This window comes from Protopterus annectens, chromosome 12.part0 (assembly GCF_019279795.1).
Source record: "Protopterus annectens isolate FY-2018-M chromosome 12.part0, PAN1.0, whole genome shotgun sequence".
Lineage (NCBI taxonomy): Eukaryota > Metazoa > Chordata > Ceratodontiformes > Protopteridae > Protopterus > Protopterus annectens.
This window is the reverse complement of record NC_056746.1, coordinates 818,927,737-818,943,060: the sequence shown is the minus strand read 5'-3', so window position 1 is coordinate 818,943,060 and position 15,324 is coordinate 818,927,737.

Sequence of the window (15,324 nt, the reverse complement as noted above, 5' to 3'; positions counted from 1 at the left end):
CATTCTCTGTACTGATGAATGACTGGGCTGGATGATATGTTTTTGAAAACATCAGTGTTATTTATATCTGGCATGGCTTAGTGGTAAATCACTTTGGCTATGGTGTGCAGGGTCCTGGGTTCAAGCCTTGCAGAGGTTGTTTATTTTGTTGCTGGGTAGAACACGGCCATTGGATACAGAGTGATTATGGCACTTTAATGCAGTTGTAAGCATGTTTATGTGGAGGTAAGCATTGCTAACTTCAGGTTACAGTTTCTTATACTCAGCTAGCTTCTAAATTGCTTAACCTGTGTAGGCACTGCTTACCCCCACGCAAACAGGCTTAAACCCACTTACTGCTGCTTAAAAGTGCTTACTCCCGCTTACCCCCACAAGCCTTGCAGAGGTTGTTTATTTTGTTGCTGGGTAGAACACGGCCATTGGATACAGAGTGATTATGGCACTTTAATGCAGTTGTAAGCGTGTTTACATGGAGGTAAGCATTGCTAACTTCAGGTTACAGTTTCTTATACTCAGCTAGCTTCTAAATTGCTTAACCGCTTACTCCCATGCTAATTTCTTTAAAAGAAAAGAAAAAGAGGTTGATAGTAAAGTGGTGAAAAAAGGGACACAAAGAGGGAAAGATATGGACACTCGAACCCCTGGGAGGGGGTGAGGACAACAATAATAAGCTGTGATGCCAATTAGACCAGATTACGTGTCCAGTGGACATGTGTGCGAAATGGACAGTTATGTATAGGGCGAGTTTTTTTTGTGGAAACAGATTGCCCTTTTTTCAGGTGGGAGTGGAATGTTGGGGAGGGGTAGTAGGTATATTTGGGGAGGTAGGTTAGGTAGGTTAACAGACAAGACAAACAAGACACATACAGGGGCAGTATATGATGCATGTGGGGGGTGAACACCTTGATGGGGAGGGGTGTTGGGAAATCGGAAGGCCACAAGCCCCCTAGTGGAAACAGTGGGACTGAGGTCCCCACCCATGGGCAGTCACCACTGCACCTTCACAGCCACGAAGGTGGCTGTGCTGTGGGCTGAGTCGCAGAGCCAGGCTGACTCTCTAATCGCAACATGCGGCCCTTGAGCTGGCGTAGAAGATCAACAAACCACTGGTTGATCTCTCTACATACCACAACCCTGACCTGGCAATGGGTGACAGGTGCCTGTCCGCGCCCACTCCCGGGGGGAGCCCCATCCCCTGAGGTGGTTCCACCTGATGTTGGTGCAGGACCAGTGGACAGGGAGGTCCCAGTTTGGGCCCCAGACATGCTGGTGCCCAGTGCCATGGCCAGTTGTGGTGGGACAGGTGGGTCCACTGGGACCAGCCTTCCCAAGCATGCTATAGTGCTTAGATTTCATCATCCATATATGGGTTAGTAATAGTCAATACATTCCAGGGTTAGGTATAACAGCATACATTGATATTCCCATTACCCCAAACACCAGATACGGAACAGTTGCATAGCAAACAGAACCCATGTATATATGGGACCACAGTGGTAATAAGAACAGCATACAGGTATATTGATGGCACCATGCCACCAATGTTGGGATAATTCAATATAGCACATGCATGGGAACCATTAAAATATTTATCAAACATTTGGACATTATCAGAACATAGGTGTTATTACAAACCAGTTGGGGTGGGTATGTTGATTATTGCTGGAGATATTGTGGCGGGGGGGGGGGGGAGATGTCAATTAACAACTAGTATATTCCTGTAGTCCACATTACTTTCCTAGTCAGTGCTGTTATCTGTATCTTACAAGTCTTACTACACTACTCTATAGCCTTAGTTTGGACAGTGATATGGCTGTTGTCATTGTTACACATGAACCAGTTTTACCTGCAGTATACACCTCTTACCTGGTATACCTGTGGAGGGAATGTTTTTTAACACTAACTGTTTATACACATACTCCCAGATTCCGGGTTGATGTTGTGCACATAGCTATCCAACTCTTTCTGCACAAACTCTGGCCATGTGTTGACCACATGCTGGTGTGCCAGGACATATCTAGAATATTGCCCTCTTCCACCTTTAGTGACCTGACGCACACATATACATGCTATCCTACACAGTTATATTATTTAGCACAGTGTGGGTGACAGTGACCAGTGATACTTTATTATTCAGAGAAACTGCAACACTCACAATTCTCTACAATACCAGAGTGAACAGTACCGGTACAGGTTATAATGGTCTGTATTTCTCAGCACAGTGTTCGTATCCAACATACCTGTGGGAGCAATGTTTGCTAGCACTACCTGACTGTTGCCACACAAAGTTCCAGATTACACATTAGTATTATGCACATACATCTCACTCTGTTACTGTACATACTCTGGTGACAACATGGGAGTGTAGATAGGACATGTTTGAAATATTACTCTCCTAACAGTTTAGGGGTTGCTACAGTGACAGGTGTATTCACATAGATGTTTGACAATCACTTGTATTCCCTGTTTGCTTGCTAAACATCTGGGATCATCCCACAAACGTACCAGGGGGACAGGCAGCAGATATGGGCCCATATACTGGACATTCTGGCCTCATCTGTACAATTGTGGAGTATGATTCTGTAAGCAGCCTAATTCCACTCCCAGAATTCAGACCATGGCTGTGTCTGCTACAACTTAAACACTGTCCATCACAGTTGTGTCTTCTATATAGATATTACTGTATATCTCCTATCTGCTTTCTGTCTTATTAATCTCCTGTGCTTTTGCATTCTGACCTTGTATTACAACACTCTTATACAGATTTCCTAGACAGTTATATGTTGTAGGACAGTGTGGGTGACAGTGATATGTAATACCTCATTATTCAGAGCGACTGCATCAGTCGCAATGCCATAGAATACCACTGTGAACAGTACCAGTACTAGGTATCATTCCTATTTCTGGGCACAGTGTTGGCATCTGACAGACCTGTGGGAGGAATGCTTATTAGCACTACCTGAATGTTCCCACACACAGTACCAGATTCCACATTACTATTATGCACATACATCTCACTCTGTTACTGTACACACTCTGACCACAGTTTGACAAGTTGGGGTGTAAATGGGACATACGTGGCTTCTTAGTCACATAAGGTATTAGGGAGTTGCTAGTGTGACAGCCTTGTTCTCATAGATGTGTGTCAATCAGTTGTATTTCCTGTTTGCTGCCTATATGTCTGGGATGATCCCACTGATTTCTCAGGGGGATAGGTTGACAGGCAACAGATATGGGCCACTTTAATAGACATTCTGGACATATCTGTACAGTTGTGGAGTATGATTCTGTATGCATACTACTACCACTGGCAGGTTTCGAACCGTGGCTGTGTGTGCTAAAAAACAACAGTCACATCTCAGTTGCATGTGCTATTTGTTTTTTGTTCTCTGCATTTTCCCTGTTTACTGTTTATGTGTCTCTCAGTTGTACTAAATGGCCTCTGGGGATTACACCCGTCATATACAGGCAGTCCTACACATTCAATTTATGGTGCACGGTGTGGGTAACAGTGCTTGATGCAACAGTACTATTACATGACTGCAAATCTACATTACCATATGTTACCAGAATATACACATGCAGTCCAGAAGTTAGACCTGTTTTGTTAGGCTATTACACTTTTATTGATATACAAACAATATGAGACTCTTCCTGCCATATTCTCTAGCATATGCAGTACTTGCCTTGAACAATACAGGTTTTATGCAGGCAATTAATTTACTACTACTTTTAGTTGCATTTCCTATGACAGTAAATGCATGAGTATTACTGACCTGTCTCACGTCACAACCTCTCCAGGCGACTGATGTGGGCCTCCTGGTTTGCAGCCCGCTCCATTGCAGCTGTGGGGGACATAAGAGGAATATTTAGATATACCTATCCACGATATACCTGATCTGGCAATTATTACAGACATACTGGGTTGATACGACTGGAACATCCCCTGCCACTCTAGCCTCTTGGAGCCACTCCTCCAAGAGGTCCCCCTTATGCCGCTTTACAGTCCCAGGCCTCCGCCTTATACTGGGAGCCCTGGAACTGGCCCTGCAGCAGTCTCTGATCATGGTCTTTGACAAGGAGTCCTGCCATGACCTTGGACTCCTGGATGCACCAGTGCTGCGCCCAAAAGCACACACCTTCTCCCCTTACTGCACTGTGCCTGCAAGGGGAAGCTACAACCAGTTATGAGATGTATTCCCACCTGTTGGGTTTAAGTAGGGCCAATTTCCCGCACTTTTCCATGATTGGCTGGTTTTGAAAAGGCTAAGCTATGGGCAAACCTGCTTATCTAATGTTGGCATTGTTTAAAGGGGTATACCACTGGGCACAATGAGTTAGCTGGCCTACACATTGCTTACACCTCCTAAGCTGGCCTGTGCAATGCTTAGTTTTGCTTACATTAGACTTTGCATTATAATTCCTTTTTGGCATTGAGTTATTATTCATTATACCTTATATGTATGCCTGGTATCCATGATTCATGTGAACGTACACTGTATGGGGTTCTTGTGTTTTATTGAAGACTTCAACACTCTATTACAATTACACCTGCCTTTTGGCCTTACTGCTGTACTCTGGTTCACATATTTATGTTATGTAGCGGGTTAAGGCACATATGTCTGTATACTGATTACTTTCACAGGTTCAGTTTGGTTTTACTATGGTGTAGACTTGTTTGCAGATACTTCATTCTTCTGTACTTCTGTGATGGCTTGGTGGTTAACTACTTTGACTATGGTGTATAGGATCCTAGGTTCGAGACCTGCATGGCTGTTTATTTTGTTGTTGGGCAGAACAAGGGCTGTTAGCTACAGAGTGATTAAAGCACTTTTGAGCATTTGTAAGTGGGTTTGTGCAACGGAAAGCACTGCTAACCTGTGGTTACATCTGCTTACAGAGAGTTAGCTTTAGAATTGCTTAACCAGTGCAGGCATTGCTTACCGCCGTGCAAATGGGCTTAAGCTCGCTTACTGTGCTTAAATATGCTTACTACTGCTTATTGGTGCTTAAACCTGCTTACTAGTGCTTTATTCATTATGACACTGACACCTCACATGTGCATTTACTGCAGTACTCCATTTCATAAAAATATGTTATTTAGTGGGTTATGCAACATAAATCATTACTCATAACGTGCTTTGCCATGGAAAATGAAATGTGCTGCAGTGGGACTCAAACCAGGAATGCCTGCTCATAAGGCAAATGCTATGCCCACTACACTATTGCTATGCTGCTTCATTTGCATATATCTTCCTTATTAACCTCTTCAGCCATTTAAGCTGCATTAAGCTAAGCGATGGGCACACCCACTCACCTACTGTTAGCTTTAATCGGATATTTAATACAAAATAAAAAGGGTTTCTTCATTTTATTTATATATACTTTTGCTGTTGTACACAAGGGGGACTGTTGGTGGAGATATGCGGACACCTATGAGCGGTCTCACTCATTTCATACCCCTTTCCCCCTTTCTGCTGTTCTTCCTTGTGGGGGCATGATTCTTCTGAGAGCTCTGCTCTCAGACATGCCCCCTGCACTCTTACATGCTCTGTGTAAGCCTAGGAGCTCAGGCAGCACACCTCATTACTGTGCATGGCACGCTGCCGTCCTGCTCCTAAACGGCCGCCTCCGTGCAGGACTAAGCTAGTCCTGCACGGAGAAATAGTAAATCCGGGGGATAGAATCTACCAAACAGCAGTAAAAGATCAGTGTTACTGTTAAAGTTTTATCAAATGCAGTATTACTTAATTGCTACAAAACACAAAATGAGAAGGGTGAACCTTAAAATATATGGTGTTTTGGAGGAGAAAGCAAACATTGGATATATTGGACTATGTTTAAAGTAAAATAGTGACATGGACAAGGTTTATAAAGTTAGCATTGGGCACTGAACCATCAAAAAGACTGGAATTCTAAGAGAGTGAGCTGAAGCAATGCAAAGCCTGGGCCAATTCTGTTATGTTTTACAGTGTGTGATGAAAAAGGATGAGTACTGTGGAAACTGTGACCAGAGTATAAATTGACTATTGCAGTTCAACTAGTGTTTGTACAGCTTGATCTTTGGCAAATGACATTACAGCACAAGGTGTGTGTGTGTGTGTGTGTGTGTGTGTGTGTGTGTGTGTGTGTGTGTGTGTGTGTGTGTGTGTGTGTGTGTGTGTGTGTGTGTGTGCGTGTGTGCGTGTGTGCGTGTGTGTGTGTGTGTGTGTGTGTGTGTGTGTGTGTGTGTGTGTGTGTGTGTGTGGCTACAGATATAGATATAGATAGACAGATTGATAGTGCAAAAAAAGCCAAGTTAAAACAATCTCTTCCACCACCTAAGTATGCTAGCATATTAACTTTAAACTTCTGTAATTTTCTCATTCTATGTACTTGTTCATATTACAATGCCCCATTAGGCATGTACCTCACTGGACACTTGCAACAACTGGAGAGGCCACAAAAGTATCTTACAAAGAAGATCCTAGGCTTTAAACACTTGTCCTATAAGGACAGACTCAAAAAACTCCAACTATTGTGTTTCATATCGCCTACTTAGAGGGGATCTTTGCTTGACTTACAAAGTCATGTCTGACCCAGCTCTGTTAGAAATGCTACATCTAAAGAAATCACAATCCCTCTGCACTACAAGCTCCAGAGACCTCAACCTCTTTACCACAATCAATAAAATGTGCTGGAGGGACAGGTTCATAACCCAGAGACTGCCCGTGCTTTGGAATAGACTTCCCATACATGTCAAACAGAGCACCTCACTGGCCCTCTTCAAGAGAAATCTTGATGAGTGGATGGAAAATAGAAAAGTCACCCCAGGGATCACTCCAGTGGCTCTGCTTGACAGAGGCACTGGGAACTAAGGTCAGGTGGCATGATGCCAGGGTAATACTATGGACTAGGCTTGTAAAGGTTCCAGAGCCATTAGCCTAGTACACACCTATAAACCTAGAGTAGAGCAGAGAGTATAATCTTCTTGGGATTAAGAATAAATGCAAAAGTAGTAATACTAAAAGATTAGTTAAAGAGTCAGTGGGGGATAAACACATATAAATAAAATAAACACAGGACATGTCTTACAGATGCGATTTGAAAATGTAAAAAAATAAAAATAAAAAAAAAAGCTGAAGTTTAAATTGTCTAGGAACAGTTGAATGACAAATTTTGAGGCTCCAGAAATGGTTATTCATCAAATTAAGAAATGGCCAATATGTTTGACTGAAAGAAGTATGGAACAGAAAAGTAGTGAAACTTGGGCTAAAAAGATGCTAACCGGTCAGAAGATGTCAAGGATGAGTGGAAGGAAAGAGAAGTCACCTCTGCTCATATGTGAATACTCCAGGCTCAGTTGGACATGTTGAAAGGAATCATATGACTTAATTAACGAGTAAAATATGGGTGAAAGATGAATAAAGAGCCAGGGGACTGGGTAAATATATAGTGAATACTGCATTACAAGATGTACTGAATGTAGAAAAATTAAAATTAGATTATTTGAATCTCTAGGTTTGAAGATCCCTGAAAAGTTATTTTAAACATAGGAAAGCTGGTTAAGTGAAGGAGTGCTGTCTGTCAATGACTTGAGATACATTTAAAACAAATATTTATGACAAATAATATAAATGCTATTTTTAACTTGATGCCAATCACCGGAAACTGAAGTTGAACAGTTTATCAACTAGATAATTAATGTTTCTCTATTTTATTGATTTGGTAACACCCAAAAGGCTCAGAATATACTACTGCCTCTTTAGAATTTCTAACCTTTGTGAACAATGTTATATAAATCATTAATGCTCTTAGAAGTAGTCAGAATCACTGTCCATATGTAAGCATCTGTATATGTTATGCTTGCTACTTCAGAAGAAATATAAAATTAGAAGTTATGTACCTACCATAACGTTCCATGTTAGTTGTCTTCTCTCACCTTCTTTCTTGCTGGATGGGTTCGGAGCCAATCCTCGGCTCCGACTCGGCACTTGCTAAGCTCGAGAGCTAATTTTACCAGCTCGAGGCAACCCTATATCCCATGATGCAAGGCGTGACTACCTCAGATCTCGTTTGGTAGCTATGAAAAAACCCTGCCAGAAAAACTTCTTCCCAAAAAGGAAGAAGAGAAACTAAATGTGGAAAGAAACAAGGCCAATAAACACTAAGAGTAGTGACACTTCCTACTGGGAGCCTATGGAAAGAGTGAACCATAGCCAGAAAGGAGTACAACTGCAAGGTCTGTCCAGGCTAGGGGGAAGGAGGGAGGGACGCAAGGAAGAAGGCGAGAGAAGACAACTAACGTGGAACGTTATGGTAGGTACATAACTTCTAAATGTTAAGTTGTCAAACTCGCCTTCATTCTTGCTGGATGGGACCGTGTCCCTAGCACCTCTATCCTGGGTGGCTCAATGGAACAGACTCTTAAGAACTGTGGAACCAAACCTAGCCCTGTCCCTGGAGGCCAAGTCCAATTTGTAATGAGAAACAAAGGTGTGAGGAGTGGCCCAAGTGGCTGCCGCACAAATGGTGTCAGTAGGTAGCCTATCCTGAAAAGCTGTGGAAGTGGCTAGGCTCCTGGTAGAATGTGCTTTTGGTTTCAAGGGCAGTTGCTTTCCCCTAAGAAGATAAACATAAGAAATGATAGAAGACAGCCATCTGGATAAGGTCACTTTGGAGACCAGAAGACCTTTCCTGTTTTCTGCATAAGAAAGAAACAGTTGATCAGATTTCCTGAATTGTTTAGTTCTGTCCAAGTAATACCTGAGCTGACGATGGACATCCAAACAATGAAGTTTTTGTTCAGCTTTGTTAGAATAATTAGGGAAAAAAATGGCAAATCAATAGATTGGTTGATATTCGTCTGGGAAGCAACCTTGGGCAAAAAAGATGGATTAGTTCTTAAAGATACCCTATCTTTGTGGAAAACCAAGTATGGGGAACGGACACAGAGAGCCTGAAGTTCAGACACCCTTCTGGCTGAAGTAACAGCAACCAGAAAAATTGTCTTCCAGGAAAGAAGTTTTAATGAGCATGTAGCAGCCGGTTCAAAGGGGGGTATTATCAAGGATGCCAGCATTAAATTCAAATCCCATTGCAGAGGGGGATCTTTGATAGGAGGTTTTAGGAGAAATATCCCTCTCAGAAAGGCTTTGCAAAGCTTGTGAGACATAATGTTTTGATCCACTAAGCCAACATGAAAATTTGAGATTGCTGCCAATTGAACCTTCACTGTAGAGGGAGAAGAACCCAACTGAAAAATCTCAGCTAAGAACTCCAAGACTGAATGCACAGGAGCAGTAAAGGGATCTAAGTCTCTAGACTTTGCCCAGAAGGAAAAACATTGCCATTTACTAGCATAAATCCTTCTGGTAGAGGACTTTAGAGAAGCTACTATGATCTCTCTAACAGGGTCAGAGATCATAGGAAGCCTGGCTAAGGAAGGAAGTGGAGCAACCAAGCAGTGAGGTTGAGGGAAGGAATGGACCGGTGCAGTTGACCTGAATGGTGGGTCAGAAGATCTGGAACTGGGTCCAGATGCCAAGGCTGCACCAAGAGATGACAATGCAGGGACGGAAACCAAATTTGTCGAGGCCAGTAAGGGGCAATGAGAATCAACTTGGCTCTCAAGACGGTAGCTTTCTGAATTACTTGAGGTATCAGTGGGAATGGAGGAAAAGCATAAAGAAGTCCCCGGGGCCAATCCTGGGTTAGAGCGTCTCTCGGGGGATGGCCTGGTAGAGGAAAGAGAGTGAAGAAGTCTGGGCATTTGCTGTTTTGGGGTGTAGCAAAAAGGTCGCAGCAAGGGACACCCCACTTCTGAAAAATCTCGTCCACTACCGATTGTTTGAGAGACCACTCGTGTGGCATGAGAATAGCTCTGCTCAGCCTGTCCGCTAAGAGGTTGGATTTCCGGGGGATATGCGTTGCTATCAGAAACCGATGAGAGGAGAATGCCCATTGCCAAAGTCTGAGAGCTTTTTGACACAGTGGATAGGACCTGGTCCCGCCCTGCTTGTTGATATACCAGACTACGGACATGTTGTCCGTCTGAACTGCAATAGTCCCTAAAGGAAGAAAGTCGCTGAGGGCTTGCAACGTTAAAAGCACTGCTCTCATCTCTAGGACATTTATGTGCAGATGGTATTCTATGGGTTGCCAAGTCCCATGGACCATCCTGCCCTGATAATGCCCCCCCCACCCGATCAGAGAGGCATCTGAAGTGACTGTGGCAACCGGGACTGGGGGAACAAACAGTCGGCCCTGATGGAGTTGCGGAGAAGACATCCACCAGGTTAGATGACTCTTGCATGATTGTGTCACGAATATCTCGTGTCGCATAGGGAGCTGCTGGAATGACCACTGGGTGAACAACATCCACTGCAGAAGACGCATGTGGAAGCGGGCTAACAGCAGTAGTACGATGGCCGCAGCCATAAGACCTAGAACATTCAGGACAAATCTGGCCCTGATCCTCTTGCTGAGTAATATGATCCGAACGTACTTTTGGATGTCCAGAATTCTTTGGTTTGTGAGTCTCGCTGACATACTGACAGTGTCTAATTCTGCGCCTATAAAGGTAATAGATTGGCAAGGCGACAGAGAAGATTTTTCGAAGTTTACAGAAATCCCCAATTGGTTGCAGGTGTGAAGAGTGTAGTCTCTGGCCTTGAGAAGTTGATGCCTGGTGGTGGCAGAGAGGAGCCAGTCGTCTAGGTACGGAAACACCTGGAATCCTTGACATCTCAGATGAGCCATGACCACTGCCATACATTTGGTAAACACTCTGGGGGCTGTAGTGAGGCCAAAGGGCAGGGCTCTGAATTGAAAATGACTGGTCCCCAGCCGAAAGCGGAGAAACCTTCTGGAGCGCCTGTGAATTTTTATGTGATAGTACGCATCCTGAAGGTCTATTGAGCACATCCAGTTGTCCTTGCCCAAAAAGGGTAGAATGGACTGAAGCGTGACCATCCGGAATCTTGCCTGCTTGACAAACTTGTTTAGTTTGCTGAGGTCTAAAATTGGTCTCCAATCTCCCGTCCTTTTGGGGACCAAAAAGAATCTTGAGTAGATGCCGGATCCTACTTGGTCTGCTGGCACTAGTTGGATGGCTCTTTTTGCTAGGAGCTTTGATACCTCCAGCTTTGCCAATTCCCTTAGACCGGGTGAAACGTCTGGAAGGGATTGATGAGGAATGGGATATCTCTCGAAAGGGATATTGTAGCCCTCGGATATGATCGACTGTACCCATTTGTCTTGAGAGAGGGAACGCCAGGCTATTGGGTACAGCGACAATCTTCCCCCGACTGCCTCCAAGGGTGGACAGTCGGGCAACACCTCAGGGATGCTGGAAGGGTTTATCAGAGAGAGGCTCCCTGCTACCCTGATTCTGCGGACCCCCTCTGCCCCTAGGGCGGCGTCTATTGTTATTACCCCCTCTGCCTCTGGGGGTAAACTGACCACGTGTATCCGGCGTGACTCCCTGAGATTTACGAAACCACATTTTCCCACCCTTCTGACCTTTTGGATAGGGTCTTGAAGGGGTGGAGAAATGGACTCCTACGGCAGAAAGAGTCTTGCCATCTTGCTCACACCTGGTCAATGTGTCCTTCACCTGAGGCCCGAACAAAGCCGAACCATTGAAGGGAGTATTAGTGAAGGACGCCTTAAAGGGATCTGCAAAATTACAAAGCCGCATCCAGGCCTGACGCCTAAGTGCCACTCCTGTGCCTGCGGCTCTACTCGCTCCATGGGCTGCATAAGAAATGAGCCGCATGGAGGAGTTAGTTATAGAATTTAGGATTCCTAGCTGTGAGGCAATCTTTTCTTGAGCCCCAGCAGCTGACGGATCCTGAACCACCTCACCTAGTTCCTTGAGAATGTCTCTCTGAAGCCTGGTAAAGTGACATAGATAGTTCAGCGAACGCATAGCAAAGGTCGATGAAGAAAACATCCGCTTACCGTACCTATCCATGGTCCTAGAGTCCTTGTTAGGAGGATGGACAGGTACAGAAGGATCAGCAAGTTCCTTCTTGGTGGCCGCCGCCACCACCATCACATCAACGGGGACACCCTTGGTAAGAAACTGTTTGTCTGAAGGGGCCATGATGAATTTAGAAGGCCTCCTGGGGAATGGTTCCACAGAATCCGGGGCCACCCATGCCTTCCGAGCCACCACTTGCATGAGTGGGTCGAAAGGCGGAGACACCCAGAAGGTGGAGGGTCGAGATCCAAAAGCCTCCAGGTATACCGACTCATCCTCGGAGGGATTAATGGAAGGCCAGTTCCCCTTCTGCTTAAGGAGTTCCAGGATGTCTGAAAAGGAGACATCCTCAGAGGGGGACCATGAGGAACCCTCCGACTCATCTAAGTTGGTATCTGATGTAGACTCGGGGGAGTCTGTGTGCTTCCTATTGCACGTCCTCTTATGCGGGGGTTCTCCAGCAGGATCAGGAGAAACCTCGGAAGAGGAAGTTCTTCCCAATGGGGAAACCTGGGGCGATGGATCTCTGGGTCCGGGAGCAAGAGAATGGCAAGAGACATCAACAGGCACCGAAGAGGGAGGAGCTAATGGAACAGACCATTGACTCAGCTCCGGGGCTAGAACACTCCTCATCACCTCGAAGGCTCCCCTCACAGGGAGGCCAGAAGACTCCCGCTCCGAAGAGACAGGAATCCCTGGTCCCACCGAAAGAGAAGGCTCCGAGGCCGATGTCGGTGCCGAGCTCAACAATGCCGAAGCTCCAAGAGGGAGAGCGGGGTCGGACAAGGGTCCGATGCCACTCGCCCCCTCAGAGCCGACAAGGGAGACCCGACGACCAGATCCCTCCAAGGAAGGCCTCATGGAGGAAATCGGAGTTGAAGACGACGAAGCCGACAGGGGGAGTATTGGCTCCGGCGCACCCACGGTCACCGTTCCGAGAAGCTCCGACTCCAAACTCTGAAGGAGAGTCGAAGGAGGAATTTCAGGGGGATGAGAAATAGCAGTCGTCTGCTGAGACGGGCTATGGAGCATTTGGGCCAGTGCCTGTGACTTCAACAGTCTACTTACCACCCTCTCCAAGTCATGGTCTGACAGCCTGGACAACCTTGAAGATCGGCTCCGATGGCTCCACTCCGAAAGTAGAGGAGATCCCGGAGCCGAGCGAATTGACTCCAGGGAAGGAGACCGAGATCTCTTCTTGGACAGAGCCATCGGAGCCGAAGACCCTTCGGTTCCAGATGGAGCCGACAGCTTATCGGCTCCAGTGCTGGTTAAAGAGACGTCGGCTCCGGCCGGAGCCGACATAGTCATAGGTACCAGTGTATCGGACCCAGACGGAGCCGATACCACTACCTCCAATGTGGACAGATCGGCTCCAGCCGGAGCCGATCTCGACTCCAAAGGAGTCGGAGCCACCGCCAAAGGCTTAAGCACCACAGCCTGGGCTTTAGGTGGCTTAGAGGGCTTAGCCGACCCAGTCTTAGTCGGGGAACCCTCTGGCTACACAAGCCATGTAGAATTAGCTTGTTTCTACGTTCCTGCAGGACTCTCTTGCTAAAGGAGTGACAAATAGCACAGGAGTCCTGCAAGTGTAAAGGCCCCAGGCAGTACACACAAGAAGTGTGACTGTCTGTCAGAGACATTTTCTGACAGCACGAGTCACACTTCTTGAAACCTGAGACCTTCACTTCCTTTGACATAGTATGCCAAAACACACACAGACACACACCAGTCAAACAGTTATCTAAAGAGAAAAAAGGGGAAACTGAAAAACACAGACACTCTCCCTGACAGAAAATAAATGGAAGGGAGGCTTAAGGCCTGAAGGGAGGAAAAACTATCCCTGTATAAGGCAGAAAAGGGAATATAGGGCAAAAGATATATATATATTAACACTAACTAACTAAAATTGAAAACTGGAAAAAAGGGAACATTTTCTCTGACTAACTATAGTATAAATCCAAAACTTTACCTGAGCTGGTAAAAGGAGACCTCTTCGCGAAGCGGCAAACGAGATCTGAGGTAGTCACGCCTTGCATCATGGGATATAGGGTTGCCTCGAGCTGGTAAACTTAGCTCTCGAGCTTAGCAAGTGCCAAGTCGGAGCCGAGGATCGGCTCCGAACCCATCCAGCAAGAATGAAGGCGAGTTTGACAACTTAACATGTAGAATTTAACAACACATTGTAAAATTAACCATTGTATTGGTTTAGAAAACACTTGTTGATGTTACCCAATGTCTTGCTTTATTTGAATCAAAAGATATGAAGATCCTTGCAGACTTTGAATGCATGAGAGTTTTAATTTATTAATTGGATAATACCTGGAAAGTTTGAAAATACACTTTTGTCATTTTCAAATATGTAAGCTGTATGGACCATGATATATTATTATAGTTCTTAGTAGGCAAATTAATGTATATATGAAAATGTTATGCCTGATGCTTGAGAAAGAATATAAAACTAGAATTTAACACATATGGAAAAACCCATCCACTTGCTGAAATTAGCTAGTCTCATTAAGAAAAGGGTCTTTTTATATCAGAATTTAGTCTGTATGTGCAATCAAGTTTAGGCTTGCAGTTATTACTTAGATTTACATGTTTGAACAGCTTAGATGAATTATGCAAAAAGATTACCCTGGAAATAGTGAAATTTAAATTCTTTTTTCTCACATTTGAGCAAATACCCAATAACTGTTTCGACTTGAAAGAGCTTTTAGTAACTATGCCTCCATATTGATGTTAAACAAATGTTTATCTTAATAACACACAAATCAAGTGGAGGTTAAGCACAGGATAATAATAAATGGACACATTTTTTTAAATACTGATATTTTTGCATTATTGTTTACCTACTATGCTTGACAATACTAATAAAATGCACTTAAAGCTCTGAAATTTTGCTTAATACATCTTTGAAGATGAAAACAAAAGCTAGGTATGATAATGGACAGCAGGGTGGGCTACATGACTAGGTTTATATAAAACAGAATGTAGAGGACAAGAGCAATTTTAGCAATACTGGTGAGCAGTGATAAATATATTAGATACTTCTAGACTGGGAAATGAAAGTAAAGAAGAACTGAGGGCATGAAAATCAGCCAGATTACAAAAGATCAGTGCAAACTTGTGTGATGCTCCAGATACTGTGCAAGAAGTCTGCTAAGCAATGTATTATATAAAGGAGATGCAGTGCCGATCAGCATACACCAAGCAAATCTCTGAGAAACATATTTGTCTCTCCAACATGTTCTATTTATGTCACAAGCAAAATTTAGGTATTTTAATCTAGAAGTTCTGATGCCGTTTGTTTTGCAGATGTGCAAAAGGTTCATCAAAACAGATTCCAGGAATGCCTT